General features: G+C 49.6%; 1 protein-coding gene across 1 annotated transcript in view; it reads left to right on the plus strand.

Moving 5' to 3' along the window:
• Positions 1–2,719: 2,719 nt before the first annotated feature.
• Positions 2,720–20,976, plus strand: part of LOC142720883 (oocyte zinc finger protein XlCOF8.4-like) — a gene marked incomplete at its 3' end in the record, with an annotated part of 52,578 nt that continues 34,321 nt past the window's right edge. The window contains exon 1 of the mRNA XM_075848817.1: positions 2,720–2,827. The remainder of the gene's footprint in view (positions 2,828–20,976) is intronic.

Below are 20,976 nucleotides of genomic sequence, written 5' to 3' on the forward strand. Positions count from 1 at the left end.
AGTACCACATTGCTGATGAAAGATCTTGTCTTCAAAAATAAATATATTTTTTTCAAGAACAAACTGTAATAACTGCAAAACAAATTGGTTATGGGCAGCAAACTGTGTACCTCTTGATCCCAAATAATACTCGATCGCTTTATAACCACATTTGTGAGGTATGGATGAATACAACGCCTCAACATCCAGACTAGCCAGGATTGTATCTTTCTCCAGAGAAATACCATCAATCTGTTTCAAGACATCCATGGTGTCACGTACATATGATGTAAGACTTAAGACAAAAGGGCGCAACACCTGATCAACATAAGTACTCACATTTTGAGTTAAATTATTAATGCCTGAAACAATGGGTCTGCCACGTAAGGGAGGATACCCTTTGTGGATTTTGGGCAGGCTATAAAAACACGCCATAACAGGAAATTGTGGGTACAGGAACCCAAACTCTCCTGCACTAATCAAAGATCTGCTCTTTGCATCACTCAGAATGCTCAGCAACTCCTTCTTGAATAGTGCTGTGGGGTTATCCTTTAAAATGGTGTAACAGTTATGGTTAAACAATATGTCCTCACACATTTTTTTATAATCATCCCTACTCATGACCACAATGTTCCCACCTTTATCAGATGCCTTTAGAACGATGTTCTGTTTTTTCTCTAGAGTGGTCAGAGCTAGTCGTTCGGACCAAGACAAGTTGTTATCCATGCCCCTACTGTCCTGACTAAGATTTTTGATCTCATCTCCCACCATATCCACAAATAAATCCACATTGGTAAAATCTCCTATAGGTGGCAGCTTTCTACTCTTCATTTTTAGGTTGGTAAAGGGACCTAGACCTGGAGCTCTTCCAGATTCCTCTAATAGCCCCTCCAAGGCTGCAAGGCCTTCCATATCAGACTCTTCCAACCCTAGTTCCATACATTTTTTTCTATTGTGATGTTTGAAAAATTTGATCCATTTGAGTTTACGAGCAAATAAATTAAGATCTTTTATCCACGAGAAAGAGTCAAATTTAACTGTGGGGACAAAGGAAAGTCCTTTTTCTAATAATGTGTTCTCTGGTGCACTCAAATTGTATTCAGATAGGTTAATAATTTGTAGCCTATCCATATTTTTTCCCTTTACTAATCCTTTTGTCCCCTCAGCATATAGCGGGAAATGGGGGGATTGTTGGCTAAAAAATTATTGCCACTATTAGAAGAGGCTCTACCACGGCCTCTATTTCTACCTCTAGCTCCTCCCCTAAATTTTTGTTTCCCACCGCTACCACCGAAAAATGGGCCCACTCTTTCAGAGTCTGTGGTTTCACTCTCTGATGTGGAAGGGTCAGATTCCCTCGGCCCCCTATTGGTCTGTTGATATTGTTGTTGTTGTGTATGGACAAAATCATACGCTTTTTTCTCCCTAAATTCCTGTAGATCTCTCTGGAATTGGAAGTGTTTACGTTCCTTAAGATGATTGGTGAACCTCTCTAAAGTTTGTTGGAGGATTTTATCCCGTTTATCAAAACCAGGGGTATCTACCAAGGACTTAGCTGCCTCAATCTCTTTTTTAAGCTCAGCACTGATAGAGTCGAACTGAATTTTTTCTTCCTCTACCAAAATCTGCATCAGCCTAAGTGAACTCCCTGTAATCTCCTGTTCCCACCTTTCTTTTATATTAGCGGTTTTTAATCTTAATGCTGGGACAATGGGGACCCTGAGGCCTCTGGGAACTATCTTGTTCTTTAAATAGTTTTCCAGACTCTGGATCTCCCACCAACTTCTAGTATAATCTTTATGCAATCTATTAAGGTTTTTAAAGGTAGATTTAAGAGACGCACCCTGAACTGTATACACCAGTTCACATTCAGAGAAAACGCTTTTAGCCTCACTCATCCACCCTTCTGTGTTTAAATCTGAGAGTGCAAAGGCTGCCATACCCAGATAAAACGAAATTATTAACTGTATAAATTAAATATAATTTCACTGTATAGTTAGATAGAAATCTAATTGTGCTCCCACAATATAAAGAAATTTAATTATAAGGTTCACTGAAATGACAACTGAGTAAAAAGATATCTTTAATAGTAACTAGTTTAAAAACAGGGGTAACACACCACTGTGACATAAGCCCCACCGTGAAAATAAAAAATGTATTAAACAAAAAAACACTGAGTTATTATGATACCTATATCTCTGTGTTTAAACGATATTTGTAGGAATCAGCATATACCCAGGGCACAACAGTAGTACAAACCCTAATTGAAGCATAGGTGTCCGACAAAATCGGATCTCCTAACGCTGGGTGTAACACAATATAATTGTCCCCAATGCACACATTCCATAGACATTAAACGACCCTACGCGTTTCAGATACTCATCCTCAGGGGTCCGTATCTTGGTAACTCTGGCCTCATCACCAGCGATATTAGTATTCAACAGCGGATATTCCGCTGTGCGTCACGGGAAGATGCACGTATCGATGTCAACGGCATACTTCATTGCAGGCGCTAGGTTACTATAAACGCTAAACTCCACCCATCGTATTCGGCGGCAACACATGAATTGACCAATCACAACACCCTCTCGATTCGTGACACCTGCCCATGTGACCCCCCGCCGTCAGCTGACAGCCAAGGGTCATCATCGGCCGCATTACTGGTCCTTCAGCTGTTGCCGTGTATGATGTAGAGAGCAGCGCTGGTCGGGTGTACGTGACTTCCGATCACCGCTGTTGTTTAGTGTTCTCTCTGTTATCAGTCAGGAGATTTCCCATGATGCAGTAGTAAGGTTACATGAGGTCATTTCTGTCCGGTTTTGGTGCGTTTTTGTCTGGCACAGTGTTGGTAATTATTATTATTTATTTTAAGTGGTGTAAATATAAAATACAGGAGGGATTAACCCCTTGGTGACATCAGATCTATAGTATTATGCTGTACGTGCGCCGTCACACTAGAAGGAGCGGAGCCTGCACCGTACACGGCTACTGACAGCCGCCTGCAACCGCCAAGATCAGAGACAGCGCAATCCCGGCCGCTTAACCCCTCGTGATTAATAGCGATGGCGCCGTCTGATCAGTTAGAGATCGCGGCTTCCTCTGTCCTCCGAAGAAACTGCGCGATGCCGACCGGTTATATAAACCCCCCTCACACCGCGCAATCACCGGAAATATAAACCCCTCACACCGCGCAATCACCGGAAATATAAACCCCCCCCACACCGCGCAATCACCGGAAATATAAACCCCTCACACCGCGCAATCACCTGAAATATAAACCCCTCACACCGCGCAATCACCGGAAATATAAACCCCTCCCACCGCGCAATCACCGGAAATATAAAGCCCCCACACCACGCAATCACCGGAAATATAAACCCCTCACACCGCGCAATCACCGGAAATATAAAACCCCTCACACCGCGCAATCACCGGAAATATAAAACGCCCCCTCACACCGCGCAATCACCGGAAATATAAACCCCTCACACCGCGCAATCACCTGAAATATAACCCCCTCACACCGCGCAATCACCGGAAATATAAACCCCTCACACCGCGCAATCACCGGAAATATAAACCCCTTACACCGCGCAATCACCGGAAATATAAAACCTCCCACACCGCGCAATCACCGGAAATATAAAACCCCTCACACCGCGCAATCACCGGAAATATAAACCCCTCACACCGCGCAATCACCGGAAATATAAACCCCTCACACCGCGCAATCACCTGAAATATAAAACCCCTCCCACCGCGCAATCACCGGAAATATAAACCCCCCACACCGCGCAATCACCGGAAATATAAACCCCTCACACCGCGCAATCACCGGAAATATAAACCCCTCACACCCCCAATCACCGGAAATATAAAACCTCCCACACCGCGCAATCACCGGAAATATAAAACCCCTCACACCGCGCAATCACCGGAAATATAAACCCCTCACACCGCGCAATCACCGGAAATATAAACCCCTCACACCGCGCAATCACCGGAAATATAAAACCCCTCACACCGCGCAATCACCGGAAATATAAAACGCCTCACACCGTGCAATCACCGGAAATATAAACCCCCCACACCGCGCAATCACCGGAAATATAAACCCCTCACACCGCGCAATCACCGGAAATATAACCCCCCCACACCGCGCAATCACCGGAAATATAAACCCCTCACACCGCGCAATCACCGGAAATATAAACCCCTCACACCGCGCAATCACCGGAAATATAAACCCCCCACACCGCGCAATCACCGGAAATATAAAACCCCTCACACCGCGCAATCACCGGAAATATAAACCCCCTCACACCGCGCAATCACCGGAAATATAAACCCCTCACACCGCGCAATCACCTGAAATATAAAACCCCTCCCACCGCGCAATCACCGGAAATATAAACCCCCCACACCGCGCAATCACCGGAAATATAAACCCCTCACACCGCGCAATCACCGGAAATATAAACCCCTCACACCCCCAATCACCGGAAATATAAAACCTCCCACACCGCGCAATCACCGGAAATATAAAACCCCTCACACCGCGCAATCACCGGAAATATAAACCCCTCACACCGCGCAATCACCGGAAATATAAACCCCTCACACCGCGCAATCACCTGAAATATAAAACCCCTCCCACCGCGCAATCACCGGAAATATAAACCCCCCACACCGCGCAATCACCGGAAATATAAACCCCTCACACCGCGCAATCACCGGAAATATAAACCCCTCACACCCCCAATCACCGGAAATATAAAACCTCCCACACCGCGCAATCACCGGAAATATAAAACCCCTCACACCGCGCAATCACCGGAAATATAAACCCCTCACACCGCGCAATCACCGGAAATATAAACCCCTCACACCGCGCAATCACCGGAAATATAAAACCCCTCACACCGCGCAATCACCGGAAATATAAAACGCCTCACACCGTGCAATCACCGGAAATATAAACCCCCCACACCGCGCAATCACCGGAAATATAAACCCCTCACACCGCGCAATCACCGGAAATATAACCCCCCCACACCGCGCAATCACCGGAAATATAAACCCCTCACACCGCGCAATCACCGGAAATATAAACCCCTCACACCGCGCAATCACCGGAAATATAAACCCCCCACACCGCGCAATCACCGGAAATATAAAACCCCTCACACCGCGCAATCACCGGAAATATAAACCCCCTCACACCGCGCAATCACCGGAAATATAAACCCCTCACACCGCGCAATCACCTGAAATATAAAACCCCTCCCACCGCGCAATCACCGGAAATATAAACCCCCCACACCGCGCAATCACCGGAAATATAAACCCCTCACACCGCGCAATCACCGGAAATATAAACCCCTCACACCCCCAATCACCGGAAATATAAAACCTCCCACACCGCGCAATCACCGGAAATATAAAACCCCTCACACCGCGCAATCACCGGAAATATAAACCCCTCACACCGCGCAATCACCGGAAATATAAACCCCTCACACCGCGCAATCACCGGAAATATAAACCCCTCACACCGCGCAATCACCTGAAATATAAAACCCCTCACACCGCGCAATCACCGGAAATATAAACCCCTCACACCGCGCAATCACCGGAAATATAAAACCCCCACACCGCGCAATCACCGGAAATATAAACCCCTCACACCGCGCAATCACCGGAAATATAAACCCCTCACACCGGGCAATCACCGGAAATATAAACCCCTCACACCGCGCAATCACCGGAAATATAAAACCCTTCACACCGCGCAATCACCGGGAATATAAAACCCCCTCACACCGCGCAATCACCGGAAATATAAACCCCCCCCCCACACCGAGCAATCACCGGAAATATAAACCCCTCACACCACGCAATCACCGGAAATATAAAACCCTCACACCGCGCAATCACCGGAAATATAAACCCCCTCACACCGCGCAATCACCGGAAATATAAATCCCCTCACACCGCGCAATCACCGGAAATATAAACCCCCTCACACCGCGCAATCACCGGAAATATAAACCCCTCACACCGCGCAATCACCGGAAATATAAACCCCTCACACCGCGCAATCACCGGAAATATAAAACCCTTCACACCGCGCAATCACCGGGAATATAAAACCCCCTCACACCGCGCAATCACCGGAAATATAAACCCCCCCCCCCCACACCGAGCAATCACCGGAAATATAAACCCCTCACACCGCGCAATCACCGGAAATATAAACCTCTCACACCGCGCAATCACCGGAAATATAAACCCCTCACACCGCGCAATCACCGGAAATATAAAACCCCTCACACCGCGCAATCATCGGAAATATAAACCCCCTCACACCGCGCAATCACCGGAAATATAAACCCCTCACACCGCGCAATCACCGGAAATATAAACCCCTCACACCGCGCAATCACCGGAAATATAAAACCCCTCACACCGCGCAATCATCGGAAATATAAACCCCCTCACACCGCGCAATCACCGGAAATATAAACCCCTCACACCGCGCAATCACCGGAAATATAAAACCCCTCACACCGTGCAATCACCGGAAATATAAAACCCCTCCACACCGCGCAATCACCGGAAATATAAACCCCCCCCACACACACCGCGCAATCACCGGAAATATAAACCCCTCACACCGCGCAATCACTGGAATTATAAACCCCTCACACCGCGCAATCACCGGAAATATAAACCCCCTCACACCGCACAATCACCGGAAATATAAACCCCTCACACCGCGCAATCACCGGAAATATAAACCCCTCACACCGCGCAATCACCGGAAATATAAACCCCCTCACACCGCGCAATCACCGGAAATATAAACCCCCCTCACACCGCGCAATCACCGGAAATATAAAACCCCTCACACCGCGCAATCACCGAAAATATAAAACCTGTCACACCGCGCAATCACCGGAAATATAAACCCCTCACACCGCGCAATCACCGGAAATATAAACCCCTCACACCGCGCAATCACCGGAAATATAAACCCCCCACACCGCGCAATCACCGGAAATATAAAACCCCTCACACCGCGCAATCACCGGAAATATAAACCCCTCACACCGCGCAATCACCGGAAATATAAACCCCTCACACCGCGCAATCACCGGAAATATAAGCCCCTCACACCGCGCAATCACCGGAAATATAAACCCCTCACACCGCGCAATCACCGGAAATATAAACCCCTCACACCGCACAATGACCAGAAATATAAACCCCTCACACCGCGCAATCACCGGAAATATAAACCCCCTCACACCGCGCAATCACCGGAAATATAAACCCCCCCACACCGCACAATCACCGGAAATATAAAACCCCTCACACCGCGCAATCACCGGAAATATAAACCCCTCACACCGCGCCATCACCGGAAATATAAACCCCCCCCACACCGCGCAATCACCCGAAATATAAACCCCTCACACCGCGCAATCACCGGAAATATAAACCCCTCACACCGCGCAATCACCGGAAATATAAAACCCCTCACACCGCGCAATCACCTGAAATATAAAACCCCCCACACCGCGCAATTACCGGAAATATAAACCCCTCACACCGCGCAATCACCGGAAATATAAAACCCCTCACACCGTGCAATCACCGGAAATATAAACCCCTCACACCGCGCAATCACCGGAAATATAAAACCCCTCACACCGTGCAATCACCGGAAATATAAACCCCTCACACCACGCAATCACCGGGAATATAAACCCCTCACACCGCGCAATCACCGGAAATATAAAACCCCTCACACCGTGCAATCACCGGAAATATAAACCCCTCACACCGCGCAATCACCGGGAATATAAAACCCCTCACACCGCGCAATCACCTGAAATATAAAACCCCCCACACCGCGCAATTACCGGAAATATAAACCCCTCACACCGCGCAATCACCGGAAATATAAAACCCCTCACACCGTGCAATCACCGGAAATATAAACCCCTCACACCGCGCAATCACCGGGAATATAAACCCCTCACACCGCGCAATCACCGGAAATATAAACCCCTCCACACCGCGCAATCACCGGAAATATAAACCCCCTCACACCGCGCAATCACCGGAAATATAACCCCCCCACACCGCGCAATCACCGGAAATATAAAACCCCTCACACCGCGCAATCACCGGAAATATAAACCCCTCACACCGCGCAGTCACCAGAAATATAAAACCTTCACACCGCGCAATCACCGGAAATATAAAACCCCCCACACGGCGCAATCACCAGAAATATAAACCCCTCACACCGCGCAATCACCGGAAATATAAACCCCTCACATCGCGCAATCACCGGAAATATAAACCCCCCCCACACGCGCAATCACCGGAAATATAAAAGCCCTCACACCGCGCAATCACCGGAAATATAAACCCCTCACACCGCGCAATCACCGGAAATATAAACCCCCTCACACCGCGCAATCACCGGAAATATAAACCCCTCACACCGCGCAATCAGCGGAAATATAAACCCCTCACACCGCGCAATCACCAGAAATATAAACCCCTCACACCGCGCAATCACCGGAAATATAAACCCCTCACACCGCGCAATCACCGGAAATATAAAGCCCCCCCCACACCGCGCAATCACCGGCAATATAAACCCCTCACACCGCGCAATCAGCGGAAATATAAACCCCTCACACCGTGCAATCACCGGAAATATAAACCCCTCACACCGCGCAATCATCAGAAATATAAAACCCCTCACACCGTGCAATCACCGGAAATATAAACCCCCTCACACCGCGCACTCACCGGAAATATAAAACCCCTCACACCGCGCAATCACCGGAAATATAAAACCCCTCACACCGCGCAATCACCGGAAATATAAAACCCCTCACACCGCGCAATCACCGGAAATATAAACCCCTCACACCGCGCAATCACCGGAAATATAAAACCCCTCACACCGCGCAATCACCGGAAATATAAACCCCTCACACCGCGCAATCACCGGAAATATAAAACCCCCCACACCGCGCAATCACCGGAAATATAAAACCCCTCACACCGCGCAATCACCGGAAATATAAACCCCCCCACACCGCGCAATCACCGGAAATATAAACCCCTCACACCGCTCAATCACCGGAAATATAAAACCCCCCACACCGCGCAATCACCGGAAATATAAAACCCCTCACACCGCGCAATCACCGGAAATATAAAACCACTCACACCGCGCAATCACCGGAAATATAAAACCCCTCACACCGCGCAATCACCGGAAATATAAACCCCTCACACCGCGCAATCACCGGAAATATAAAACCCCCCACACCGCGCAATCACCGAAAATATAAACCCCTCACACCGCGCAATCACTGGAAATATAAAACCTCTCCCACCGCGCAATCAATGGAAATATAAACCCCCTCACACCGCGCAATCACCGGAAATATAAAACCCCTCACACCGCGTAATCACCGGAAATATAAACCCCCCCCACACCGCGCAATCACCGGAAATATAAACCCTGCACACCGCGCAATCACCGGAAATATAAAACCCCTCACACCGCGCAATCACCGGAAATATAAATCCCCTCACACCGCGCAATCACCGGAAATATAAATCCCCTCACACCGCGCAATCACCGGAAATATAAAACCCCTCACACCGCGCAATCACCGGAAATATAAACCCCCTCACACCGCGCAATCACCGGAAATATAAACCCCTCACACCGCGCAATCACCGGAAATATAAAACCCCCCCCACACCGCGCAATCACCGGAAATATAAACCCCTCACACCCCCAATCACCGGAAATATAAAACCCCTCACACCGCGCAATCACCGGAACTATAAACCCCCCCCCACACTGCGCAATCACCGGAAATATAAAACCCCTCACACCGCGCAATCACCGGAAATATAAACCCCCCACACCGCGCAATCACCGGAAATATAAAACCCCTCACACCGCGCAATCACCGCAAATATAAAATCCCCCACACCCCGCAATCACCGGAAATATAAACCCCTCACACCGCGCAATCACCGGAAATATAAACCCCCTCACACCGCGCAATCACCGGAAATATAAACCCCTCACACCGCGCAATCACCTGAAATATAAAACCCCTTACACCGCTCAATCACCGGAAATATAAAACCCTCACACCGCGCAATCACCGGAAATATAAAACCCCTCACACCGCGCAATCACCGGAAATATAAACCCCTCACACCGCGCAATCACCGGAAATATAAACCCCTCACACCGCGCAATCACCGGAAATATAAAACCCCCACACCACGCAATCACCGGAAATATAAAACCCCTCACACCGTGCAATCACCGGAAATATAAACCCCTCACACCGCGCAATCACCGGAAATATAAACCCCCCCACACCGTGCAATCACCGGAAATATAAAACCCCTCACACCGCACAATCACCGGAAATATAAACCCCTCACACCGCACAATCCCCGGAAATATAAAACCCCCACACCGCGCAATCACCGGAAATATAAACCCCCCACACCGCGCAATCACCGGAAATATAAAACCCCTCACACCGCGAATCACCGGAAATATAAAACCCCTCACACCGCGCAATCACCGGAAATATAAAACCCCTCACACCGCGCAATCACCGGAAATATAACCCCCCCCCCCACACCGCGTAATCACCGGAAATATAAACCCCTTCACACCGCGAATCACCGGAAATATAAAACCCCTCACACCGCGCAATCACCGGAAATATAAAACCCCTCACACCGCGCAATCACCGGAAATATAAACCCCTCATACCGCGCAATCACCGGAAATATAAAACCCCTCACACCGCGCAATCACCGGAAATATAAACCCCTCACACCGCGCAATCACCGGAAATATAAAACCCCTCACACCGCGCAATCACCGGAAATATAAAACCACTCACACCGCGCAATCACCGGAAATATAAAACCATTCACACCGCGCAATCACCGGAAATATAAACCCCTCACACCGCGCAATCACCAGAAATATAAAACCCCCCACACCGCGCAATCACCGGAAATATAAACCCCTCACACCGCGCAATCACTGGAAATATAAAACCTCTCACACCGCGCAATAACTGGAAATATAAACCCCCTCACACCGCGCAATCACCGGAAATATAAAACCCCTCACACCGCGCAATCACCGGAAATATAAACCCCCCACACCGCGCAATCACCGGAATTATAAAACCCCTCACACCGCGCAATCACCGGAAATATAAACCCCCCCACACCGCGCAATCACCGGAAATATAAACCCTGCACACCGCGCAATCACCGGAAATATAAAACCCCTCACACCGCGCAATCACCGGAAATATAAATCCCCTTACACCGCGCAATCACCGGAAATATAAAACCCCTCACACCGCGCAATCACCGGAAATATAAACCCCCTCACACCGCGCAATCACCGGAAATATAAACCCCTCACACCGCGCAATCACCGGAAATATAAAACCCCCCCCACACCGCGCAATCACCGGAAATATAAACCCCTCACACCCCGCAATCACCTGAAATATAAAACCCCACACACCGCGCAATCACCGGAACTATAAACCCCCCCCCCCCCACACCGCGCAATCACCGGAAATATAAAACCCCTCACACTGCGCAATCACCGGAAATATAAACCCCCCACACCGCGCAATCACCGGAAATATAAAACCCCTCACACCGCGCAATCACCGCAAATATAAAACCCCCCACACCCCGCAATCACCGGAAATATAAACCCCCCACACCGCGCAATCACCGGAAATATAAACCCCTCACACCACGCAATCACCGGAAATATAAAACCCCCTCACACCGCGCAATCACCGGAAATATAAAACCCCTCACACCGCGCAATCACCGGAAATATAAACCCCTCACACCGCACAATCACCGGAAATATAAACCCCTCACACCGCACAATCCCCGGAAATATAAAACCCCCACACCGCGCAATCACCGGAAATATAAACCCCCCACACCGCGCAATCACCGGAAATATAAACCCCTCACACTGCGCAATCACCGGAAATATAAACCCCTCACACCGCGCAATCACCGGAAATATAAAACCCCTCACACCGCGCAATCACCGGAAATATAAAACCCCTCACACCGCGCAATCACCGGAAATATAAAACCCCTCACACCGCGCAATCACCGGAAATATAAACCCCTCACACCGCGCAATCACCGGAAATATAAACCCCCCACACCGCGCAATCACTGGAAATATAAACCCCCCACACCGCGCAATCACCGGAAATATAAACCCCTCACACCGCGCAATCACCGGAAATATAAAACCCCTCACACCGCGCAATCACCAGAAATATAAAACCTCTCACACCGCGCAATCACCGTAAATATAAACCCCTCACACCGCGCAATCACCGGAAATATAAACCCCTCACACCGCGCAATCACCAGAAATATAAACTCCCTCACACCGCGCAATCACCGGAAATATAAAACCCCTCACACCGCTCAATCACCGGAAATATAAAACCCCTCACACCGCGCAATCACCGTAAATATAAAACCCCTCACACCGCTCAATCACCGGCAATATAAAACCCCTCACAACGCGCAATGACCGGAAATATAAAACCCCTCACACCGCGCAATCACCGGAAATATAAACCCCCTCACACCGCGCAATCACCGGAAATATAAAACCCCTCACACCGCGCAATCACCGGAAATATAAACCCCCCACACCGCGCAATCACCGGAAATATAAAACCCCTCACACCGCGCAATTACCGGAAATATAAACCCCCTCACACTGCGCAAACATCGGAAATATAAACCAATCACACCGCGCAATCACCGGAAATATAACCCCCTCACACCGCGCAATCACCGGAAATATAAACCCCACACACCGCGCAATCACCGGAAATATAAAACCCCTCACACCGCGCAATCACCGGAAATATAAAACCCCTCACACCGCGCAATCACCGGAAATATAAAACCCCCCACACCGCGCAATCACCGGAAATATAAAACCCCCCACACCGCGCAATCACCGGAAATATAAACCCCCCCACACTGCGCAATCACCGGAAATATTAACCGCTCAGACCGCGCAATCAACGGAAATATAAACCCCCCCACACCGCGCAATCACCGGAAATATAAACCCCTCACACCGCGCAATCACCGGAAATATAAAACCACACACACCGCGCAATCACAGGAAATATAAAACCCCTCACACTGCGCAATCACCAGAAATATAAAACCCCTCACACCGCGCAATCACCGGAAATATAAACCCCTCACACCGCGCAATCACCGGAAATATAAAACCACACACACCGCGCAATCACCGGAAATATAAAACCACACACACCGCGCAATCACAGGAAATATAAAACCCCTCACACCGCGCAATCACCAGAAATATAAACCCCTCACACCGCGCAATCACCGGAAATATAAAACCCTCCACACCGCGCAATCACCGGAAATATAAAACCCCCACACCGCGCAATCACCGGAAATATAAAACCCCTCACACCGCGCAATCACCGGAAATATAACCCCTCACAATGCGCAATCACCGGAAATATAAAACCTTCACACCGCGCAATCACCGGAAACATAAACCCGCTCACACCGCGCAATCACCGGAAATATAAACCCCCCACACCGCGCAATCACCGGAAATATAAAACCCCCCACACACCGCGCAATCACCAGAAATATAAAACCCCCCCACACCGCGCAATCACCGGAAATATAACCCCCTCACACCGCGTAATCACCGGAAATATAAAACCCCTCACACCGCGCAATCACCGGAAATATAAAACCCCTCACACCGCGCAATCACCGGAAATATAAAACCCCTCACACCGCGCAATCACCGGAAATATAAACCCCCCCCACACCGCACAATCACCGGAAATATAAACCCCCCCACACCGCACAATCACCGGAAATATAAACCGCTCACACCGCGCAATCACGGAAATATAAAACCGCTCACACCGCGCAATCACCGGAAATATAAAACCCCTCACACCGCGCAATCACCGGAAATATAAAACCCCTTACACCGCGCAATCACCGGAAATATAAACCCCCCACACCGCGCAATCACCGGAAATATAAAACCCCTTACACCGCGCAATTACCGGAAATATAAACCGCCTCACACCGCGCAATCACCGGAACTATAAACCGCTCACACCGCGCAATCACCGGAAATATAAACCCCCTCACACCGCGCAATCACCGGAAATATAAACCCCCTCACACCGCGCAATCACCTGAAATATAAACCCCTCACACCGCGCAATCACCGGAAATATAAACCCCTCACACCGCGCAATCACCTGAAATATAAACCCCTCACACCGCGCAATCACCGGAAATATAAACCCCTCACACCGCGAATCACCGGAAATATAAAACCCCTCACACCGCGCAATCACCGGAAATATAAAACCCCTCACACCGCGCAATCACCGGAAATATAACCCCCCCCCACACCGCGTAATCACCGGAAATATAAACCCCTTCACACCGCGAATCACCGGAAATATAAAACCCCTCACACCGCGCAATCACCGGAAATATAAAACCCCTCACACCGCGCAATCACCGGAAATATAAACCCCTCATACCGCGCAATCACCGGAAATATAAAACCCCTCACACCGCGCAATCACCGGAAATATAAACCCCTCACACCGCACAATCACCGGAAATATAAAACCCCTCACACCGCGCAATCACCGGAAATATAAAACCACTCACACCGCGCAATCACCGGAAATATAAAACCATTCACACCGCGCAATCACCGGAAATATAAACCCCTCACACCGCGCAATCACCAGAAATATAAAACCCCTCACACCGCACAATCACCGGAAATATAAACTCCCTCACACCGCGCAATCACCGGAAATATAAAACCCCTCACACCGCGCAATCACCGGAAATATAAACCCCCTCACACCGCGCAATCACCGGAAATATAAACCCCTCACACCGCGCAATCACCGGAAATATAAAACCCCCCCCACACCGCGCAATCACCGGAAATATAAACCCCTCACACCCCGCAATCACCGGAAATATAAACCCCTCACACCGCGCAATCACCGGAAATATAAACCCCTCACACCGCGCAATCACCTGAAATATAAACCGCTCACACCGCGCAATCACCGGAAATATAAACCTCTCACACCGCGCAATCACCGGAAATATAAACCCCTCACACCGCGCAATCACCGGAAATATAAACCCCCCCCTTCACCGCGCAATCACCGGAAATATAAACCCCCCCACACCGCGCAATCACCGGAAATATAAAACCCCTCACACCGCGCAATCACCGGAAATATAAAACCCCTCACACCGCGCAATCACCGGAAATATAAACCCCTCACACCGCGCAATCACCGGAAATATAAATCCCCTCACACCGCGCAATCACCGGAAATATAAACCCCTCACACCGCGCAATCACCGGAAATATAAACCCCTCACACCGCGCAATCACCGGAAATATAAACCCCTTACACCGCGCAATCACCGGAAATATAAAACACCTCACACCGCGCAATCACCGGAAATATAAACCCCTCACACCGCGCAATCACCGGAAATATAAACCCCCCTCACACCGCGCAATTACCGGAAATATAAACCCCCCCACACCGCGCAATCACCGGAAATATAAAACCCCCCCCACACCGCGCAATCACCGGAAATATAAACCCCTCACACCGCGCAATCACCGGAAATATAAACCCCTCACACCGCGCAATCACCAGAAATATAAACCCCCCCCACACCGCGCAATCACCGGAAATATAAACCCCTCACACTGCGCAATCACCGGAAATATAAACCCCTCACACCGCGTAATCACCGGAACTATAAACCCCTCACACCGCGCAATCACCGGAAATATAAACCCCCCACACCGCGCAATCACCGGAAATATAAACCCCTCACACCGCGCAATCACCGGAAATATAAAACCCCCCACACCGCGCAATCACCGGAAATATAAACCCCTCACACCGCGCAATCATCAGAAATATAAAACCCCTCACACCGTGCAATCACCGGAAATATAAACCCCCTCACACCGAAAATATAAAACCCCTCACACCACGCAATCACCGGAAATATAACCCCCTCACACCGCGTAATCACCGGAAATATAAAACCCCTCACACCGCGCAATCACCGGAAATATAAAACCCCTCACACCGCGCAATCACCGGAAATATAATTCCCCCCACACCGCATAATCACCGGAAATATAAACCCCCCCACACCGCACAATCACCGGAAATATAAACCGCTCACACCGCGCAATCACGGAAATATAAAACCGCTCACACCGCGCAATCACCGGAAATATAAAACCCCTCACACCGCGCAATCACCGGAAATATAAAACCCCTTACACCGCGCAATCACCGGAAATATAAACCCCCCACACCGCGCAATCACCGGAAATATAAAACCCCTCACACCGCGCAATTACCTGAAATATAAACCCCCTCACACCGCGCAATCACCGGAACTATAAACCGCTCACACCGCGCAATCACCGGAAATATAAACCCCCTCACACCGCGCAATCACCGGAAATATAAACCCCCTCACACCGCGCAATCACCTGAAATATAAACCCCTCACACCGCGCAATCACCGGAAATATAAACCCCTCACACCGCGCAATCACCGGAAATATAAACCCCTCACACCGCGCAATCACCGGAAATATAAACCCCTCACACCGCGCAATCACCGGAAATATAAACCCCTCACACCGCGCAATCACCGGAAATATAAACCCCCACACCGCGCAATCACCGGAAATATAAACCCCTCACACCGCGCAATCACCGGAAATATAAAACCCCCACACCGCGCAATCACCGGAAATATAAACCCCTCACACCGCGCAATCACCGGAAATATAAACCCCTCACACCGCGCAATCACCGGAAATATAAACCTCTCACACCGCGCAATCACCGGAAATATAAACCCTCACACCGCGCAATCACCGGAAATATAAACCCCCCCCCCTTCACCGCGCAATCACCGGAAATATAAACCCCCCCCACACCGCGCAATCACCGGAAATATAAAACCCCTCACACCGCGCAATCACCGGAAATATAAACCTCCCCACACCGCGCAATCACCGGAAATATAAACCCCCCACACCGCGCAATCACCGGAAATATAAACCCCTCACACCGCGCAATCACCGGAAATATAAAACCCCCACACCGCGCAATCACCGGAAATATAAACCCCTCACACCGCGCAATCACCGGAAATATAAACCCCTCACACCGCGCAATCACCGGAAATATAAACCCCCCCACTTCACCGCGCAATCACCGGAAATATAAACCCCCCCCCACACCGCGCAATCACCGGAAATATAAAACCCCTCACACCGCGCAATCACCGGAAATATAAAACCCCTCACACCGCGCAATCACCGGAAATATAAAACTCCTCTCACCGCGCAATCACCGGAAATATAAAACCCCTCACACCGCGCAATCACCGGAAATATAAAACCCCTCACACCGCGCAATCACCGGAAAGATAAACCCCTCACACCGCGCAATCACCGGAAATATAAAACCCCTCACACCGCGCAATCACCGGAAATATAAACCCCTCACACAGCGCAATCACCGGAAATATAAATCCCCTCACACCGCGCAATCACCGGAAATATAAACCCCTCACACCGCACAATCCCCGGAAATATAAAACCCCTCACACCGCGCAATCACCGGAAATATAAAACCCCTCACACCGCGCAATCACCGGAAATATAAACCCCTCACACCGCGCAATCACCGGAAATATAAACCCCTCACACCGCGCAATCACCGGAAATATAAAACCCCTCACACCGCGCAATCACCGGAAATATAAAACCCCCCACACCCCGCAATCACCGGAAATATAAACCCCCTCACACCGCCCAATCACCGGAAATATAAACCCCTCACACCGCGCAATCACCGGAAATATAAACCCCTCACACCGCGCAATCACCGGAAATATAAAACCCCTCACACCGCGCAATCACCGGAAATATAAACCCCCCACACCGCGCAATCACAGGAATTATAAAACCCCTCACACCGCGCAATCACCGGAAATATAACCCCCCACACCGCGCAATCACCGGAAATATAAACCCCGCACACCGCGCAATCACCGGAAATATAAAACCCCTCACACCGCACAATCACCGGAAATATAAACTCCCTCACACCGCGCAATCACCGGAAATATAAAACCCCTCACACCGCGCAATCACCGGAAATATAAACCCCCTCACACCGCGCAATCACCGGAAATATAAACCCCTCACACCGCGCAATCACCGGAAATATAAACCCCCCCCCACACCGCGCAATCACCGGAAATATAAACCCCTCACACCCCGCAATCACCGGAAATATAAAACCCCTCACACCGCGCAATCACCGGAACTATAAAACCCCCCCCCCACACCGCGCAATCACCGGAAATATAAAACCCCTCACACCGCGCAATCACCGGAAATATAAACCCCCCACACCGCGCAATCACCGGAAATATAAAACCCCTCACACCGCGCAATCACCGCAAATATAAAACCCCCCACACCCCGCAATCACCGGAAATATAAACCCCTCACACCGCGCAATCACCGGAAATATAAACCCCCTCACACCGCGCAATCACCGGAAATATAAACCCCTCACACCGCGCAATCACCTGAAATATAAAACCCCTTACACCGCTCAATCACCGGAAATATAAAACCCTCACACCGCGCAATCACCGGAAATATAAACCCCTCACACCGCGCAATCACCGGAAATATAAACCCCTCACACCGCGCAATCACCGGAAATATAAAACCCCCACACCGCGCAATCACCGGAAATATAAAACCCCTCACACCGTGCAATCACCGAAAATATAAACCCCTCACACCGCGCAATCACCGGAAATATAAACCCCCCCACACCGTGCAATCACCGGAAATATAAAACCCCTCACACCGCACAATCACCGGAAAATATAAACCCCTCACACCGCACAATCCCCGGAAATATAAAACCCCCACACTGCGCAATCACCGGAAATATAAACCCCCCACACCGCGCAATCACTGGAAATATAAAACCCCTCACACCGCGCAATCACCGGAAATATAAACCCCTCACACCGCGCAATCACCGGAAATATAAAACCCCCTCACACCGCGCAATCACCGGAAATATAAAACCCCTCACACTGCGCAATCACCGGAAATATAAACCCCTCACACCGCACAATCACCGGAAATATAAACCCCTCACACCGCACAATCCCCGGAAATATAAAACCCCCACACTGCGCAATCACCGGAAATATAAACCCCCCACACCGCGCAATCACCGGAAATATAAACCCCTCACACCGCGCAATCACCGGAAATATAAACCCCTCACACCGCGCAATCACCGGAAATATAAACCCCCTCACACCGCGCAATCACCGGAAATATAAACCCCTCACACCGCGCAATCACCGGAAATATAAACCCCTTACACCGCGCAATCACCGGAAATATAAAACACCTCACACCGCGCAATCACCGGAAATATAAACCCCTCACACCGCGCAATCACCGGAAATATAAACCCCCCTCACACCGCGCAATTACCGGAAATATAAACCCCCCACACCGCGCAATCACCGGAAATATAAAACCCCCACACCGCGCAATCACCGGAAATATAAACCCCTCACACCGCGCAATCACCGGAAATATAAACCCCTCACACCGCGCAATCACCGGAAATATAAACCCCTCACACCGCGCAATCACCGGAAATATAAACCCCCCCCACACCGCGAAATTACCGGAAATATAAACCCCTCACACCGCGCAATCACCGGAAATATAAAACCCCTCACACCTCGCAATCACTGGAAATATAAACCCCTCACACCGCGCAATCACCGGAAATATAAAACCCCTCACACCGCGCAATCACCCGAAATATAAACCCCCTCACACCGCGCAATCACCGGAAATATAAACCCCTCACACCGCGCAATCACCGGAAATATAAACCCCCCACACCGCGCAATCACCGGAAATATAAACCCCTCACACCGCGCAATCACCGGAAATATAAAACCCCCCACACCTCGCAATCACTGGAAATATAAACCCCTCACACCGCGCAATCACCGGAAATATAAAACCCCTCACACCGCGCAATCACCCGAAATATAAACCCCCTCACACCGCGCAATCACCGGAAATATAAACCCCTCACACCGCGCAATCACCGGAAATATAAACCCCCCACACCGTGCAATCACCGGAAATATAAACCCCTCACACCGCGCAATAACCGGAAATATAAAACCCCCCACACCGCGCAATCACCGGAAATATAAACCCCTCACACCGCGCAATCATCAGAAATATAAAACCCCTCGCACCGTGCAATCACCGGAAATATAAACCCCCTCACACCGGAAATATAAAACCCCTCACACCGCGCAATCACCGGAAATATAAAACCCCTCACACCGCGCAATCACCGGAAATATAAAACCTCCCACACCGCGCAATCACCGGAAATATAAAACCCCTCACACCGCGCAATCACCGGAAATATAAACCCCCCCACACCGCGCAATCACCGGAAATATAAACCCCTCACACCGCGCAATCACCGGAAATATAAAACCCCCCACACCGCGCAATCACCGGAAATATAAGCCCCCCCCCACACCGCGTAATCACCGGAAATATAAACCCCCTCACACCGCGAATCACCGGAAATATAAAACCCCTCACACCGCGCAATCACCGGAAATATAAACCCCTCACATCGCGCA

This window comes from Rhinoderma darwinii, unplaced genomic scaffold (genome assembly GCF_050947455.1).
Source record: "Rhinoderma darwinii isolate aRhiDar2 unplaced genomic scaffold, aRhiDar2.hap1 Scaffold_509, whole genome shotgun sequence".
NCBI classification, from domain to species: domain Eukaryota; kingdom Metazoa; phylum Chordata; class Amphibia; order Anura; family Rhinodermatidae; genus Rhinoderma; species Rhinoderma darwinii.